General features: G+C 38.4%; 1 protein-coding gene and 1 long non-coding RNA gene across 5 annotated transcripts in view; one reads left to right on the forward strand and one right to left on the reverse strand.

Moving 5' to 3' along the window:
- The window catches only part of LOC126295455 (zinc finger protein 708-like), an 885,643-nt gene that overhangs the window by 217,089 nt on the left and 651,357 nt on the right, over positions 1-17,197 (forward strand). The window lies entirely within an intron of this gene.
- LOC126295459 (uncharacterized) overlaps positions 1-17,197 on the reverse strand; it is a 1,097,875-nt gene that overhangs the window by 179,508 nt on the left and 901,170 nt on the right. The gene's annotated exons all lie outside the window — the stretch shown is intronic.

Below are 17,197 nucleotides of genomic sequence, written 5' to 3' on the forward strand. Positions count from 1 at the left end.
TGCAGAACTGAGTTTTTGGCGGTTTCTTCCCCCTTGTGTAAACTGAATTCAGAGTGAAAGAAACGTCAAACTTGCTTAAGTATTCTGGCGGTTTCATGCTTTGCTGTATTAAACGTGTATGTACAGCAGCTTAATGTATCATCCAATTTTGTATGATCATCGTCGTGGTATGCTTTTAGCACCGAGCAAAAATTACGGATCATTTTTCCACAAATGACAGACTGGGGTAGTATGGCATATTATGCTGGTGACTCATTCTTATCCCAAACCAAAACTGCTTAAACGATTTGGAAGTAAATACTGTGGCATTATCTGAAACCATTGCCCAACTTGCACCAAATTTATTGAATAAAATCTTTAACGAATTTACAGATGTGCCTGCTCTTTTTGGGAAACGCCACATGAATCTACAGATGGCATCTACTGCTAAGAATACATACTGGCGTCCAACCCTTGATCATGACAAAGGACCTACAAAATCATTATACAGCCTATCCATGGATTTCTCGCCTCATTTAGAGGTCAAATGTCCCACTCAGTATTCTGAGCTAGTTTATACATTACAGAAGTTTCACAACTTCCTATGAAGCTCTTAACATCAATGCAGATGCCAGGCCAAAGTGCTCTCTGGCTTATTGTCTAATTTTATAAGTGCCGAGATGTCGACCTACTGGTGACAAGTGAAATTACAATAACACATAAGACACTGCCATTGTTAGATCAACCAACTTGGATGCACCATCATATGTTGCCTGATGATAAAATATTACCATTTCTTGTCAAATATGCATAACAATTCCCTCTATGCTTTAGTTTCTCTTTAATCTCATTTATTTCAGAACCCTGTTCTTGACACTTCTGTGTTCCTTCAAAATGCATGGGGAATTCTGACAACAGAGTTCTGACCTTATTTATCTGTTTATACCTATCTATGGGTAATGACTCTTATTTGTGCTGACCTTGAGGTTTGAACATCTGGCTAAGTGTATTGGCTATGGTAGCATGGAAATCCTTGATATCTCTTACTTGAAATTTGAAGGCTAATTTATGGTTTCCCAATTTAGCTATACTATTTATTTGTTGTCATCATCCTGATACCTAATCAAGGGCCTAGTAATCAGTATCCAGTTAACAAAGCATGTGTTTAAGATATTCCTTAAATTTCTCAAGCATAATACCTTCTATTCAGAAATGGAATACTTTTGTTCCAAATGATTTAAGGAGTAAGAAGGAGAGGAAACTGACTGACACATATACTCAAGTTTTTGAAGAAATACCACAATTACTCCAGATGGTGACACTTCAATTTTATCAATAAAGGTTGTTTGAAATTCTGGTAATGCCAGCACAGAAGCTGAAGTCAATGTTTCCTTCAGACCTACAAAGGCCACTTCCTGCTTATCCGTTCACTGGAACTTTCCATCCTTCCTCCTCAGTAGATAAAGAGGGGTCCCATTTTGCATGAACTGAGGGATAAATTTCCAGAAAAAAGTTTTGATCAATGAATGAATTATTGTTAATGATGATAAACTTAAATTGTTTATCAATTTCATGTTTATTTTGTGTGCTTTAAATGTAAATGTTGCCAATATTTTGTGTTGTTGATCAGAGTGAAATACAACTAACAATTTTAATGGTTGACATTTGTAATTAATATCTCTTTTAGAGAACAATAGGATTTGTACCATCTGCTAGTCTTCTATCCTCAGCAATTCCAAGGTCTGCACTGTTGTTGTTTTTTTGACTCTACACTGGACGAGCTGGATGAATTTCTGATATCTCATGCAGAGTGCTCTCTGTAGATATTGTATGGTTGAATTTCTGATCAGACGCCAAAGATAGAAAAATTTGTTGCTTGTGAGTTTAGAAATTGATGAACTGAATAAAAATGATTGTTTCAGCTCATCCAACTTTGTCCCAAAATTCGAGTGCTCTAGCTGTCAATTGTATTGTATGGTCAACCAGATGTAGTAGAGTGTGACAGATAGTATTGGGGGACTGCAGTGGGTTGAATTCAGAAATTGTTTAGAAACTCTTTCTAAGGTCATTATTTCTGTTACAGCGTTTGTGCTCGACCTGTATTCCCCCCCCCCCCCCCCCCTCCCAGCCCCCAACCCCAGTTGGTGAGGAGACATGAGCTGTGCTATGAGCTACGTGTTACAGGAGGCAGAAGTGATTCTGCCATGTCTTAATAACTCCGATTATTAAAACACCTGATGGATGTACCGATCACAGATCCAGGGAGGCTGACGAAAGGCGTGAGTGAAGCACTGTTGACTTTACAGGTTGCAATTATAGTGATCCAAGTGTCTAAAGAGGTATTTGACAGAGTATCCCCATAATTAGCACAACAGCTTAAGCTCGAAGCTAAAGTAACACATTATCAATATATATTACAGGGTTTAGTCGAAGCTAGTAGATGACAGAAATAAGTACCCCACAGTAAACACCTGTAATGGCAATGTGACTAATTAACTGACTGAGTAAATGGATATGTAAGGGCAGGTACAAGTGAACTGAAAGGTGTAACACAAAAGTTAAATATTTATCAGCCACTGTCGATGAATCAAAAAATGAAGATCTTTGCTAAAGTTGCCAATGCCCTTAGGGAAATTCTTACAAAGGCAGAATATTTTTGTGACAATTCAATCATGAGTATTTTAAAATTTTTGTATGTGTTGATGGATGTTTAGGATAAAGGTGAGGTTCTGGGACTCCAGCATCAGAAATTGTTATCTTTAATTGATATGGCTAACTTCAATTTGCTAATGCTCTAGCTCTGCAGATGACGAAGAAATTGAAGAAATGTATGGTAAAATAAAATAAATTATTCAGATAGTGAAGGGTGACGAAAATTTAATAGTCATGGGTGACTGGAATTCGGTAGTAGGAAAAGGGAGAGAAGGAAACGTGGTAGGTGAATATGGATTGGGGCTAATAAATTAAAGAGGAAGCCGCCTGGTAGAATTTTGCACAGAGTACAACTTAATCATAGCTAACACTTGGTTCAAGAATCATAAAAGAAGACTGTATACATGGAAGAAGCCTGGAGATACTGACCAGTTCCAAATAGATTATCTAATGGTGAGACAGAGATTTAGGAACCAGGTTTTAAATTGTAAGACATTTCCAGGGGCACATGTGGACTCTGGCCACAATCTATTGGTTATGACAACTGAAGAAACTGCAAAAAGGTGGGAATTTACGGTGTTGGGACCTAGATAAACTGACTAAACCAGAGGTTGTACAGAGTTTCAGGGAGAGCATAAGGGAACAATTGACAAGAACGGGTGAAAGAAATACAGTAGGAGAAGAATGGGTAGCCTTGAGAGATAAAGTGGTGAAGGCAGCAGACGATGAAGTAGGTAAAAACATGGGGGCTAGTAGTAATCCTTGGGTAACAGGAGATATATTGAATTTAATTGATGAAAGGCGAAAATATAAAAATGCAGTAAATGAAGCAGGCAAAAAGGAATACAAACGTCTCAAAAATGAGATCGACAGGAAGTGCAAAATGACTAAGCAGGGATGGCTAGAGGACAAATGTAAGGATGTAGAGGCTTATCTCATGAGGGGTAAGATAGATACTGCCTACAGGAAAATTAAAGAGACCTTTGGAGAAAAGAGAGCCAATTGTATGAATATCAAGAGCTCAGATGGAAACCCAGTTCTAAGCAAAGAAGGGCAAGCAGAAAGATGGAAGGAGTATATAGAGGCTCTATACAAGGGCAATGATCTTGAGGACGATATTATAGAAATGGAGGAGAATGTAGATGAAGATGACATAGGAGATAGAGATATGACACTGTGTGACAAGTTTGACAGAGCACTGAAAGACCTGAGTCGAAACAAGGCCCCGGAGTAGACAACATTCCATTGGAACTACTGACGGCCTTGGGAGAGCCAGTCCTGACAAAACTCTACCATCTGGTGAGCAAAATGTATGAAACAGGCGAAATAACCTCAGACTTCAAGAAGAATATAATAGTTCCAATCCCAAAGAAAGCAGGTGTTGACAGATGTGAAAATTACCGAACTGTCAGTTAAATAAGTCACAGCTGCAAAATACTAGCGCGAATTCTTTACAGAAGAATGGAAAAACTAATAGAAGCCAACCCTGGGGGAAGACCACTTTGGATTCCGTGGAAATGTTGGAAAACGTGAGGCAATACTGATCTTACGACTCATCTTAGAAGCTAGATTAAGGAAAGGCAAACCTACGATTCTAGCATATGTAGACTTAGAGAAAGCTTTTGACAATGTTGACTGGAATACTCTATTTCAAATTCTGAAAGTGGCAGGGGTAAAATACAGGGAGCGAAAGGCGATTTACAATTTGTACAGAAACCAGATGGCAGTTATAAGAATCGAGGGGCATGAAAGGGAAGCAGTCGTTGGGAAGGGAGTGAGACAGGGCTGTAGCCTCTATCCCTGATGTTATTCAATGTGTATATTGAGCAAGCAGTGTAGGAAACAAAAGAAAAATTCAGAGTAGGTATTAAAATCCATGGGGAAGAAATTAAAACTTTGAGGTTCGCCGATGACATTGTAATTCTGTCAGTGACAGCAAAGGACTTGGAAGTGCAGTTGAACGAAATGGATAGTGCCTTGGAAGGAGGACATAAGATGAACATCAACAAAAGCAAAACGAGGATAATGGAATGTAGTCGAATTAAGTAAGGTGATGCTGAGGGAATTAGATTAGGAAATAAGACACTTAATGTAGTAAAGGAGTTTTGCTATTTGAGGAGCAAAATAACTGACGATGGTTGCAGTAGAGAGGATATAAAATGTAGACTGGCAATGGCAAGGAAAGTGTTTCTGAAGAAGAGAAATTTGTTGGTGAGGGTCAACCCCACGACGAGAAGGGGGTGTGCTCATTTGCCACACTCCAGTGAATTTACAATTTACCCCTCACTCGGCACATCCGCCATTGACACCATACTCAGCTCGACCGCCATTTTTCATTTTTGCCAGTCTTCCCAGCAGGGATCGCCTACTTTTCACATTACTTTTTGCAGGAACTGACGTAAATGTGACGTAGTGCCCCTTGATGGCCACTAGAGACGAGGCTATCGATTTGTCTATCAACATGATGGCATAGCGCCGAGTTGATGTTTATGTTTCTGCTATCTGTTGCAATGTGGTGCTACAGAAGAATGCTGAAGATTAGATGGGTAGATCACATAACTAATGAGGAAGTATTGAATAGGATTGGGGAGAAGAGAAGTTTGTGGCACAACTTGACCAGAAGAAGGGATCGCTTGGTAGGACATCATCTGAGGCATCAAGGGATCACCAGTTTAGTATTGGATGGCAGCGCAGAGGGTAAAAATCGTAGAGGGAGACCAAGAGATGACTACACTAAGCAGATTCACAAGGATGTGGGTTACAGTGGGTACTGAGAGATGAAGAGGCTTGCACAGGATAGAGTAGCATGGAGAGCTGCATCAAAACAGTCTCAGGACTGAAGACCACAACAACAACAATCTGTTGAAAGGATGTTTGTTATTTGGAGGTTAGAATCCTGCTACGTGTTAACTAAGTATTAAGTGACAGGAATGTGTTTGCGGATGTGCATTGTGTGTTATATTTTTCCATTTCGATCTAAAATTTTTGCTAGTTGTAATATGTAAATTAGAGAGTGTACGGAAATGAGAGAGTGCTTAAAGAAAATAGTAGGTAGGCCTACTGTTTTACAGGTTCCTTCAAAGCAAAAATCGTGTGAACTGACGTTGATGAAATACATGTGTTGCATGCACCGTACTTCATTGTAGAAATTATTTAGGCTATTTTGTTTACCATTAATAAAGCATAGAATATTACGGTTTTTAAGCTTTTTGGTAGTAGTTATGTAGGCCTAATGAGAATAAATGCTACTGACACTGAAAGTGTAATAACAAGTAAATAGCATTCATTACAGTAAAACAGTCATCAATCTCCAAATTGTTTTGAACACCACAGTATGACTACAAATTACAATAGTGTGCCGTTTTCTGTGTCAGGTAAAAAAAATCTTTCACTTCTTACCTTTCCATCTGCAAAGGTTGATCAGAGCGTATTTAAAATTATTCAGGTTTACTTCATAGGAACCATACATGCATAGACTGCTGTGTCTAGTGCTGTACCTACATGTGGCACTTCTCTGTTGTATATATTCAGATTCTGTCAGTATTCCTGATGGCTTTCTTCTGCCACAGGAATGGAATAAATTTCACATGGATTAATTGACATGTTCAGTATTCTTGGGCTTCCAAGATCAATATCATTTTGGTACTTGTATGCGTTTTTTTCTGTGTAATTCTGTGGATTCATAGAATAATGAGTTTCAGTTGAATAGCCAGTTATAAATATTTGTTTGACGAGTAAACCAAACCCTCATTAAAATAGGCCAGATGAACGGAACAAGCTTATTTATCAAAGTGTTACTGCAAGGGAATTTTTTGTCCTTGCATTCCAAATCTTACAGCTAAAGTTGAGACAGAAGCAATGGAAAGTATACCGAGTTAATGAATTAATTTGTATAGATATGCTAGTTCTTCCCTATGACAAAGTTACAGTAGACTACGAGTAAGGATTAAAACAGACTGAATGTTACCATGAAAAGAACTATAATAATCTTCTATTTTATCAGTGCCTTTACAATTAGCGCTTTTTTACGCGTTTTGTATTCCTAGTGCAGAAATTGTCTGCCTGTAAAGTTATGGGATAAATTTTCATAATATCTAATGGGAAAGAGTAACATGAAGTAGAAGTTTTAGTTGTATAAATTCAAAATAACTGATCTGAATCTTGGAAGGTAAACAAAACATTTCGAGCTCTAGCTTTATGGTAGTTTCACTTTATTCATAGAGGCTGTAGTCTGTTTACTTCCAAAGGAAATCATTTATTGTTTGTGGAAATATGAATATAAATTGGCTATAGCAATTCACATCTCAACAGATTGCCATGAACAATATGTCTACATATAGTGTGCAAAAAATTTTCTAGGGCTCCATTGGAATAACTCACATATTCAGTAGCTCTTGTTTAATCAAGAGAAGATTTAATATGGAAAATAAAGATTTGTGGTAATTTCCATACTTCAACAAACTTATTCAAGCCCAAGTTACAAATTAAACTTTCAATAGACACAGCTGAAAGTTTGCAGACATATATACATATATGATCACCTACATACAATTTTCGTTCCATTAGTAAGGCTACAAGATGTATTGAAAATTATTAAGGTAAATGAAATGTAATTCTAAATTGATGCTGGTTTGTCTGTCATTTGATTAAGTATGTTGCTATACAAATGTTAACTCACTTTCACATGTAATAAATAGTTTACAAAGTGCAACATGTGCCAAAGTGTTCATAATTGCTTTATGTTAATGGAAATTCTTGGGTGGTTGGGTTACTGAGGAAAGGGAAGACCACAACTAGAAAATTTTTTACATTCATTAAATTGATGACCATCTACATCTACATCTACATGACTACTCTGCAATTCACATTTAAGTGCTTGGCAGAGCGATCATCGAACGACAATCATAATATCTCTCTACCATTCCACTCCCGAACAGTGTGTGGGAAAAACGAACACTTAAACCTTTCTGTTCGACCTCTGATTTCTCTTATTTTAATTTGATGATCATTCCTACCCATGTAGGTTGGGCTCAACAAAATATTTTCGCATTCGGAAGAGAAAGTTGGTGACTGAAATTTCGTAAATATATCTCACCACAACGAAAAACGTTTTTGCTTTAATGACATCCATCCCAACTCGCGTATCATATCTGCCCCACTCTCTCCCCTGTTACGTGATAATACAAAACGAGCTGCCCTATTTTGCACCCTTTCGATGTCCTCCGTCAATCCCAACTGGTAAGGATCCCACACTGCGCAGCAAAATTCTAACAGAGGACGAACGAGTGTAGTGAAAGCTGTCTCTTTAGTGGACTTGTTGCATCTTCTACGTGTCCTGCCAATGAAACACAACCTTTGGCTCGCGTCACCCACAATATTATCTATGTGGTCTTTCCAACTGAAGTTGTTCGTAATTTTAACACCCAAGTACTTAGGTTGAATTGACAGCCTTGAGAATTGTACTATTTATCGAGTAATCGAATTCCAACGGATTTCTTTTGGAACTCATGTGGATCACCTCACACTCTTCGTTATTTAGCGTCAACAGCCACCTGCCACACCGTACAGCAATCTTTTATAAATCGCTTTGCAACTGGTACTGGTCTTTGGATGACTTTACTAGACAGTAAATTACAGCATCATCTGCGAACAACCTAAGAGTACTGCTCAGATTGTCACAAAGGTCATTTATATAGATCAGGAACAGCAGAGGTCCCAGGACGCTTCCCTGGGAAACACCTGATATCACTTCAGTTTTACTCGATGATTTGCCGTCTATTACTACGAACTGCGACCTTCCTGACAGGAAAACACAAATCCAGTCACACAACTGAGAGGATACCCCATAGGTCCGCAGCTTGAATAGAAGTCGCTTGTGAAGAACGGTGTCAATAGCTTTCCGGAAATCTAGAAATATGGAAACAACTTGAGATCCCCTGTCGATAGCGGCCATTACTTCGTGCAAATAAAGAGTTAGCTGCGTTGCACAAGAACGATGTTTTCGGAAACCATGCTGATTACGTATCAATAGATTGTTCCCTTCGAGGTGATTCATAATGTTTGAATACAGTATATGCTCCAAAACCCTACTGCAAACCGATGTCAACGATATAGGTCTGTAGTTCGATGGCTCACTCCTACTACCCTTCTTAAACACTGGTGCGACCTGCGCAATTTTCCAGCCTGTAGGTACAGATCTGTCGGTGAGCGAGCTGTTGTATATGATTGCTAAGTAGGGAGCTATTGTATCAGCGTAATCTGAAAGGAACCTAATCGGTATACAATCTGGACCTGAAGACTTGCCCGTATCAAGCGAATTGAGTTGCTTCGCAACACCTAAGGTATCTACGTCTAAGAAACTCATGCTAGCTGCTGTTCTTGTTTCAAAATCTGGAATATTCCATTCGTCTTTCCTAATGAAGGAATTTCGGAAAACTGCGTTCAATAACTCCGCTTTAGCGGCACAGTTGTCGGTAACAGTACCATCGGTACTGGGGAGCGAAGGTATTGACTGCGTCTTGCCGCTTGTGTACTTTACATACGATCAAAATTTCTTCCGATTTTCTACGAATTTTCGAGACAGTGTTTCGTTGTGGAACTTATTAAAGGCATCTCGCATTGAAGTCCGTGCCAGATTTCGCGCGTCTGTAAATTTTAGCCAATCTTCGGGATTTCGCGTTCTTCTGAAATTTGCATGCCTTATCCGTTGCCTCTGCAACAGCGTTCGGACCTGTTTTGTGTACCATGGGGGATCAGTTTCATACCTGCCAATTTATGAGGTATGAATCTCTCAATTGCTGTTTCTACTATATCTTTGAATTTGAGCCACATTTCGTCTACATTTGCATAGTCAGTTCGGAAGGAATAGAGATTGTCTGTTATGAAGGCTTCTAGTGACACTTCATCCGCTTTTTTAAATAAAATTATTTTTCGTTTGTTTCTGGTGGATCTGGAAGAAACTGTATTGAGCCTAGCTACAACGACCTTGTGATCACTAATCCCTGTATCAGTCATGATGTTCTCTATTAGCTCTGGATTTTTTGTAGCTAAGAGGTCAAGTGTTTTTTCGCAACCATTTACAATTCGCGTGGGTTCGTGGACTAACTGCTCGAAATAATTTTCGGAGAAAGCATTTAGGACAATCTTGGAAGATGTTTTCTGCTTCCCACCGTTTTTGAACAAGTATTTTTGCCAACATATCGAGGGAAGGTTGAAGTCCCCATCAGCTATAACCGTATGAGTGGGGTATTCATTTGTTACAAGACTTACATTTTCTCTGAACTGTTCAGCAACTATATCATCGGAGTCTGGGGGTCGGTAGAAGCAGCCAATTATTAACTTACTTCGGCTGTTAAGTATAACCTCCACCCATACCAATTCGCACGGAGTATCTACTTCGACTTCACTACAAGATAAACCACTACTGACAGACAAAAACACTCTACCACCAATTCTGCATAATCTGTCTTTCCTGAACACTGTCTGAGACTTCGTAAAAATTTCTGCAGAACTTATTTCAGGCTTTATCCTGCTTTCTGTACCTATAACAATTTCAGCTTTTGTGCCTTACTTTAGCGCTTGAAGCTCAGGGACTTTCCCAGCACAACTACAGCAATTTACAACTACAATTCCGACTGTGCCTTGATCCAAGCATGTCCTGCATTTGCCATGCACCCTTTGAGATTGCAGCCCACCCTGTACTTTCCCGAGGCCTTCTATCCTAAAAAACCGCCCTGTCCACGCCACACAGCCTCCGCTACCCATGTAGCCGCCAGCTGAGTGTAGTGAACTCCTGACCAATTCAGCGGAACCCGAAACTCCGCCACCCTGTGCCGCAAGTCAAGGACTCTGCAGCCAACACGGTCGCAAAACCGTCTGAACGTCTGATTCAGACCCTCCACCTGGCTCTGCACCAAAGTTCAGCAGCCAGTTCTGTCAACGATGCTGCAGATGGGGAGCTCTGCCTTCATCACGCAAGCAAGACCGGCAGCCTTCACCAAATCAGATAGCCGCTGGAATCCAGAGAGAATTTCATCAGATCCAAAGCGACACGCGTCGTTAGTGCCGACATGTGCCACCACCTGCAGCTGGCTGCACCCTGTGCTCTTCATGGCATCCGTAAGGACCCTTTCCACATCAGGAATGACTCCACATGGAGTGCACACTGGATTTCTTCCCCTCCTTAGCCGCCATATCCCTAAGGGGCCCCATTACGCGCCTAACATTGTTCCCAATTACCAATAAGTCCACCCTCTGCGATTGCCGGACCTTGAAGGCTGAGAATCATCCTCTGAAACAGGACAGGCATCTGCATCTGGCTCAGCCAGAGACTGTACCTGAAACCTGTTTGTCAGACGCACCGGGGAGGCTTTCTGATCAGCCTCTGGGGACATCTTTTGCTGCCTGCCATGCCTTGGAACGACCTCCCAGTCAACCACAGGTGAGGGCTCAGCCCCACTGCAGGCAGAAACTGGGGCGACCACAGCGGCAGACCGATCTGGGGACAGATGGAACGAGGTTGACATCCTCATGATACCCAAGTCCTGCTCCCCACTGTGGTGCCCATTGGCAACAGCCTCAAGCTGCGCAACTGAAGTCAGCGCCGCTTGCAACTGTGAGCAAAGGAATGCCAACTCAGACCTCATTCGAACACAGCAATCACAGTCCCTGTCCATTCTTATCAATGTTGAACAACAGTTTCTGAAACACGAGATAATGCCTAGATAATGCAAAGGAAACACGCAAAGAATCTATGAACCAAAATGATTATGGTTATCCTACTACTAAGAAAAGAAATACATATAGCAAATACTTATCAGGCAAATCTCATTTTGAATATTAGATAATTCAACAGTGCTAATATGGACACCTAAATAAATATGTTGTTACAGATGTTGAGGTGACCAAATCTTTAAATGACACATCTCAAGAATTTCATCATCAGATAATATGTAGGTACAGCTTGCCTACAATAGTATGACATCTTGTCTGAGCAAACATTTGTACTAAACTACCATACTGAGAAAATACAATTTAGAGGAGACATCCATGTTGAATGTTGCACTAAGGACATTCAATTTTTTACTTATTCTAAGATTTTCTTTTGTTGCTGTACAAACCCATCTGTTGATGGATAGATAGAGGGTCATTCTGGAGAAATGTCCCTGATAAGTGTTGTGCCTGAATGGCTTGTGATTCACTCTGGAGTTGACAAAAAGTTAATGTAGTATCTTGACTGTCACCCATATGAGTCTTTTGTACAGAAAATGTTAGTGTCACTAGGATGACAATAAAGAAACCACAGCAACTGTCAAGTTTGTTGCGGTTTTCAAATAGGAGTGATAGACATATGGTCATTTCTAGTAACTGAAATGTGGCAAAATACTTATTGATTATGTGCAAGTGCAAAGACAGTAGGTTGACCGAAAGGGCATTCCCTCACTGTGTATCAATGTACTTAAGTAAGGAACACTGCAGTATTAAATAGTACAATGAAAATTCCAACTCAGCAACTGAAAGTTTAATAATCATACTCTAAAATCCCAGCTGTTTGCTTTTCAAGCCCTTCAGATGAAATATTTCCAGTATGTATTTGGGAGTATCTGTGCTGGTTTGCAGCTGTAAAATTGGTATTTACCAAGAACTCTGCTTCATACAACAAAAGCTTACAATATAGTAATGTTACAACCTTCACTCTATAAATTAAAATTGTGAAGTATCAAATTACCTGACATTCTAGACTTGTTTGTAATTTCCTTGTCAGTAACTAGTTACTCATAAAGTCAAATACTTAATGTGAACTATTTATCACACACAAAGCCGACTGTTCAATGTATGGAGTCATTTGCAATCATGATGCAACCATTTTACAGATATCATGGTGAAATTTTACTTACAGGTCAAGTGGCATAGTCTGTTGATGTTGGCATGAAATAAATAATTAGTGCTGTCCCTGCTCTATGGTTGACAGGTCCTTGTATACAGTCTTGTCCACTAAGTAAATTAATTATCCTTGCAAAGCGAACATTCAGAAAAAAGTTATTACAAGAAAAAAACAGAGAATAATCCCCAGTATTCAATGGTCATTGCCAACATTACAACACCACATCACATGAGACATATATAAAATTTAACTGATATTACCATCTATGTACCAAGATTGCCTTCACCAGTATTCCCACAAGTCAAATGTAGCCCTCTGTGAATTATTTCCAGCTTGGTACAGGTATGTTTCCACATGGACCTTTAACTACATGCAATTGGAGTCAAGTAGGAAAATGTAATGAAGTTAAGGAAAGTTTTTACATAGCTTCTGCACAAAGATTATGGTCTCACCTGTACCAGCACAGCTATATGAAATATGCCAGTCAAAAAGCTCAACTACAAGGTACAGACAGTAGTTTATCTAGCTCAGAGGACAGTTACACAGGATACCAAAATGTTTAGGAACTTTTTTACTATATGATTTCTATTAATACCAGTATATTTGTTAATATGAGTGGTTATATTTTCTTGTGCTAACATGATTCAGTCAGTAAACATCACATAATTAAGGAAACATTATAAAATTCAATTACTTTAATTCTATAAAGCATACACTTACAGTTGCCAATAAACAGCACTTCAGGCAATAAAAATTACACCCAGACATAAATTGAAACATATATATGACAAAGTATAAGATCTTAAATTCACATAAAAAATTTACAGCAAATCACATTTATTGCAATGTTCACAAATTTTTATTTCTCTGTACTAACATTGTCACCAAATACCACAGCCTAAAGATGAATTTAGTTCCATAAACTCTATACTATGTTTTCCCATGTATACTTGTACAATGATCAAGACAGAAAATATTAAATGTACCTTCAATATTCATTATATATCACATTTCTTTTAGTTATCATAAAGTCTACACAAATGAGACAAATAAGTGTTTAAGCTGACAACAGTCTTCAGACACATCAATCAATATAGTGTTTTATCCAAAAGATGTTAACCATAAACAAAGAAAATGTCAGAACTACTGTAATAAACTACAATTATGAAGGTTCAAGAAGAATCACTTTTCTTGGGATGCTCCTGTACTTTAGCTGAATGTTTTACTAGTGCATTTGTTCAGAGAGGAATTACGAAGTCAATCCATAAAACACTACAAATTTTCAAACATGAGAGCAGATTGGCATTCATTCAGGTACATTAAGGCCACAGCTTCTTTTTACTTGCTACTGGCAGCAGTGTCCAATTTTCAAAAACACAAATCTGAAAATTGCCCTCCATGTACTGGATATATATCAGTGTTACCTGAAAGTGATAAAACACAAAAATCTGTTTCACAAATTAGACATTAAATTATATGAAAACATGTAAAGTGTGAGAAAATTTACAGTGTGTGCTCAGTTGTAGAAGATAAACTTTCGTAGCCATCACACTTACTGAGAGAAAAAAATACTGTTTCATTCTGCACTTTCGTAGCCATCACACTTACTGAGAGAAAAAAATACTGTTTCATTCTGCAATGTCTGTTCCTTCACAGATGCGTGCCTTGAGGAACAGACATCACACATTCTCTAATAATTGAATGAAATTATGAAGAAAGGGAAATTGTTTTGACAACAACTGCACAGCTACAAATATTCCACCCATTTCATGACTTACGGCAACCCAGTACAATGCTTTAAGTTTATTCTATTTTCCTTTCATGCTGAGCATATGTAAAATACATGTATAGGGAACTGTCACAAAATACAGGGACTGTGATAGGATTCAAACAAAAAAAAAAAAAAAAAAAAACTGTGAGCTTGTGTAAAATGTTTTAACTTGGGCTGAACACAAATTATTTTATGGGCATACATATGAAAATGTACACTGTTTCAAAAGTTAAATTCTAGACTAGGTGACACGTCGAAAGAGGCTTGATGAAGGCAAGTATTATGCTCTCTGGCAGCAGCTTTAGTAATCAATAATCCAGCTGTATGGGAAAACATTAAATATAATACCTTCAATCTTTACTTGTCACACTTTCTGTATAGGCTTCTATAATTAATACTCTCACATTTGTAATAATGGGTGAATTAAGATATCAGATCTCCCAAAATTTCCAGCTCACACGTAATGAGGAAAACATTAAAAGACATTAAGAAACATTTTAATATCATCTTGATCCATCAGGTTTGTACTGAAATCCTCTTACAGGCTTACATGCTGCTTTTCATATATGATATGCTTGAACAAAATACCAAATTTGTTTGCACAAATGTTTGTTATCACAAGTTAATAGCCAAGTACAACATAAAAATAAAGGTACAAGGAGAAAATTACTTTCACCCATACTGAGAAAATCCTCACGAAATGCTCTAAATCTATAAACATACTCTACAAGACATTGTACAGTGTTTGGTGGAGGTTACCTTGTACCATTGCTAGCCATTTCCTTACCTGTTGCACTCACAAACTGAGCGAGGGGAAAAGTACTGTATGCCTGTATACAAGTCTTAATTTATATTTGTGGTTCTTACATAAAATGTGCGCTGGAGCTTCAAACGCCAGTTCTCTGTATTTTATCAATAGTTCCCCATGAAAAGAGCACAGACTTTTCTCTGGCACTTCCCATCTGAGTTCACTAAGCATAGCTGTAGCATTCACATTATAATCAAACCTACCAGTAACAAATCTAGCAGCTCGATCTGAATTGCCTCAATATTTTCCTTCCATCCTGCTGGGGATCCTATACAATCATGAATGGCTCGTATTAGTGTTTCATATACAGTCTCCTTGACAGAAAAATCACATATTCCTAAAACTCTCCCAATAAGTTAAGTCTACCATTCGCCTTCCTTACTACAATCTTTGAAGGCTCATTCCGTTTCATACTGCTTTATAATGTTATACTTAGATATTTAACCGACGTGACTGACTCAAGCAGCACACTATTAATGTTGTACTCTTATGTTACAGAATTGTTTTTCCTGTTCATCTGCAATAACTTACGTTTCTACGTGTAGAGCTTGCTGCCACTCATCACACCAACTACAAATTATATCAAAATCATCTTGTAATCTTCAACAGTCAATTGACAATGACACCTTCCTGTATACAAGAGCATCATCAGCAAACAGCTGCAGAATGCTGTCTACCATATCTGTCAGATTATTCTCGCATATTCAGAATAGCAGCCCAGTCACATATTTCCTTGGGGAATTCCAAACAATGCGATTATCTCTGAGAACAACATACTAGATTCTGTTTCTGAAGAAGTCTTCCAGCCACTTACATATCTGAGAAAGTATACAACATGCTCGTACCTTTCTGAACAGTCTGCAGTCACGGATCATGTCAAACTCTATCCTAGGTATCGAATGTGCGACGGTCAAACTATGGTATGTTTGTAAAATACTCCTGCATGAATGATTTTTCAAACGCAAAATTTAAGACTTCAGCTTTCCTTTTGCTTCCTTCTATTGACACACCAGATTGGTTTATGAGTGACGGGATATAAGCCTTTGACCCACTTTACAATTTGACATAGCACCCGAATTTTCTCTGGTGCCTGGCAATATCTTTCATGAAGGTATGATGGTGAAGTATATGAATGCATGAACCACTTACAAGATTTTGTTGGATATCATTTACATTATTTTAGAACCACACTGCAACAGTATTTGTATGCTCAGCATTTTCCAAATGTTGTTATTAAACTATGGTAGGTCTTTTCTGTCCTTAACCCATTTACTCAGCAGGTATTCTCCAAAGCATGATTTACAATCCATTTGAACTTTTCTCATAATTCTGTGTCCATAGTGCCAGAAATAAATGACATCCATTCATAGTGTAAGTGGGATGTTAATAACTGCTTATCTGCTCCTAGCCTTCTTGAAACACTTGTTAGCTTTATTAACTACATTTGCTATGATTTCATATTAATCCCTGTCTCTACATCAACACTATCAATAAGTTCAGGCCTATTTGTCGTTCGAAGGTCTAAAATGCTTCCATGCAGAGACTTTGTTGCTTTGGAACACTAGAAAGAGGCTACCGTTTTGGGCTCAACCTAGAACAGAAAGTATCAACGTAGTGTAGTAGATGCAGTATTTCGCAATGTCGAAATAGCTTTAGTCTCAGGTCCATACCTATGCTTACTACCTAAAATTGTACAGGGTATGGAGTGAAATTTGTGGTCGAGTTGAGGATTTCTTGATAGGGAGGACACAGCAAGTTATCCTGGATAAAGATTCATTGATAGTAGAGAAGAAACTTCTGGTGTACCTCAGGGAAGTGTGTTGGGTCACTTGTTATTTATGTTTTAAATTAATGATCTTGCAGACAGTATTAATAGTAACCTTGAACTTTTCACAGATGTGGCAGTTATGTAGAATGAAATACATCCTGAAAGAAACAGTATAAATATTCACTCAGTTCTTAAAAAAGTTATAAAGTGGTACCAAGATTTTTTCTTAAGTGTTCTGAAATGCAAAGTTGTAAACTTCCCAAAATGAAAAACTTCTTAATGTCCTATTACTACAATATCAATGAGTCACACACAGAGGCATTTAAACAGATGATC

The sequence above is a fragment of the Schistocerca gregaria genome, chromosome 11, assembly GCF_023897955.1.
Source record: "Schistocerca gregaria isolate iqSchGreg1 chromosome 11, iqSchGreg1.2, whole genome shotgun sequence".
NCBI lineage: Eukaryota > Metazoa > Arthropoda > Insecta > Orthoptera > Acrididae > Schistocerca > Schistocerca gregaria.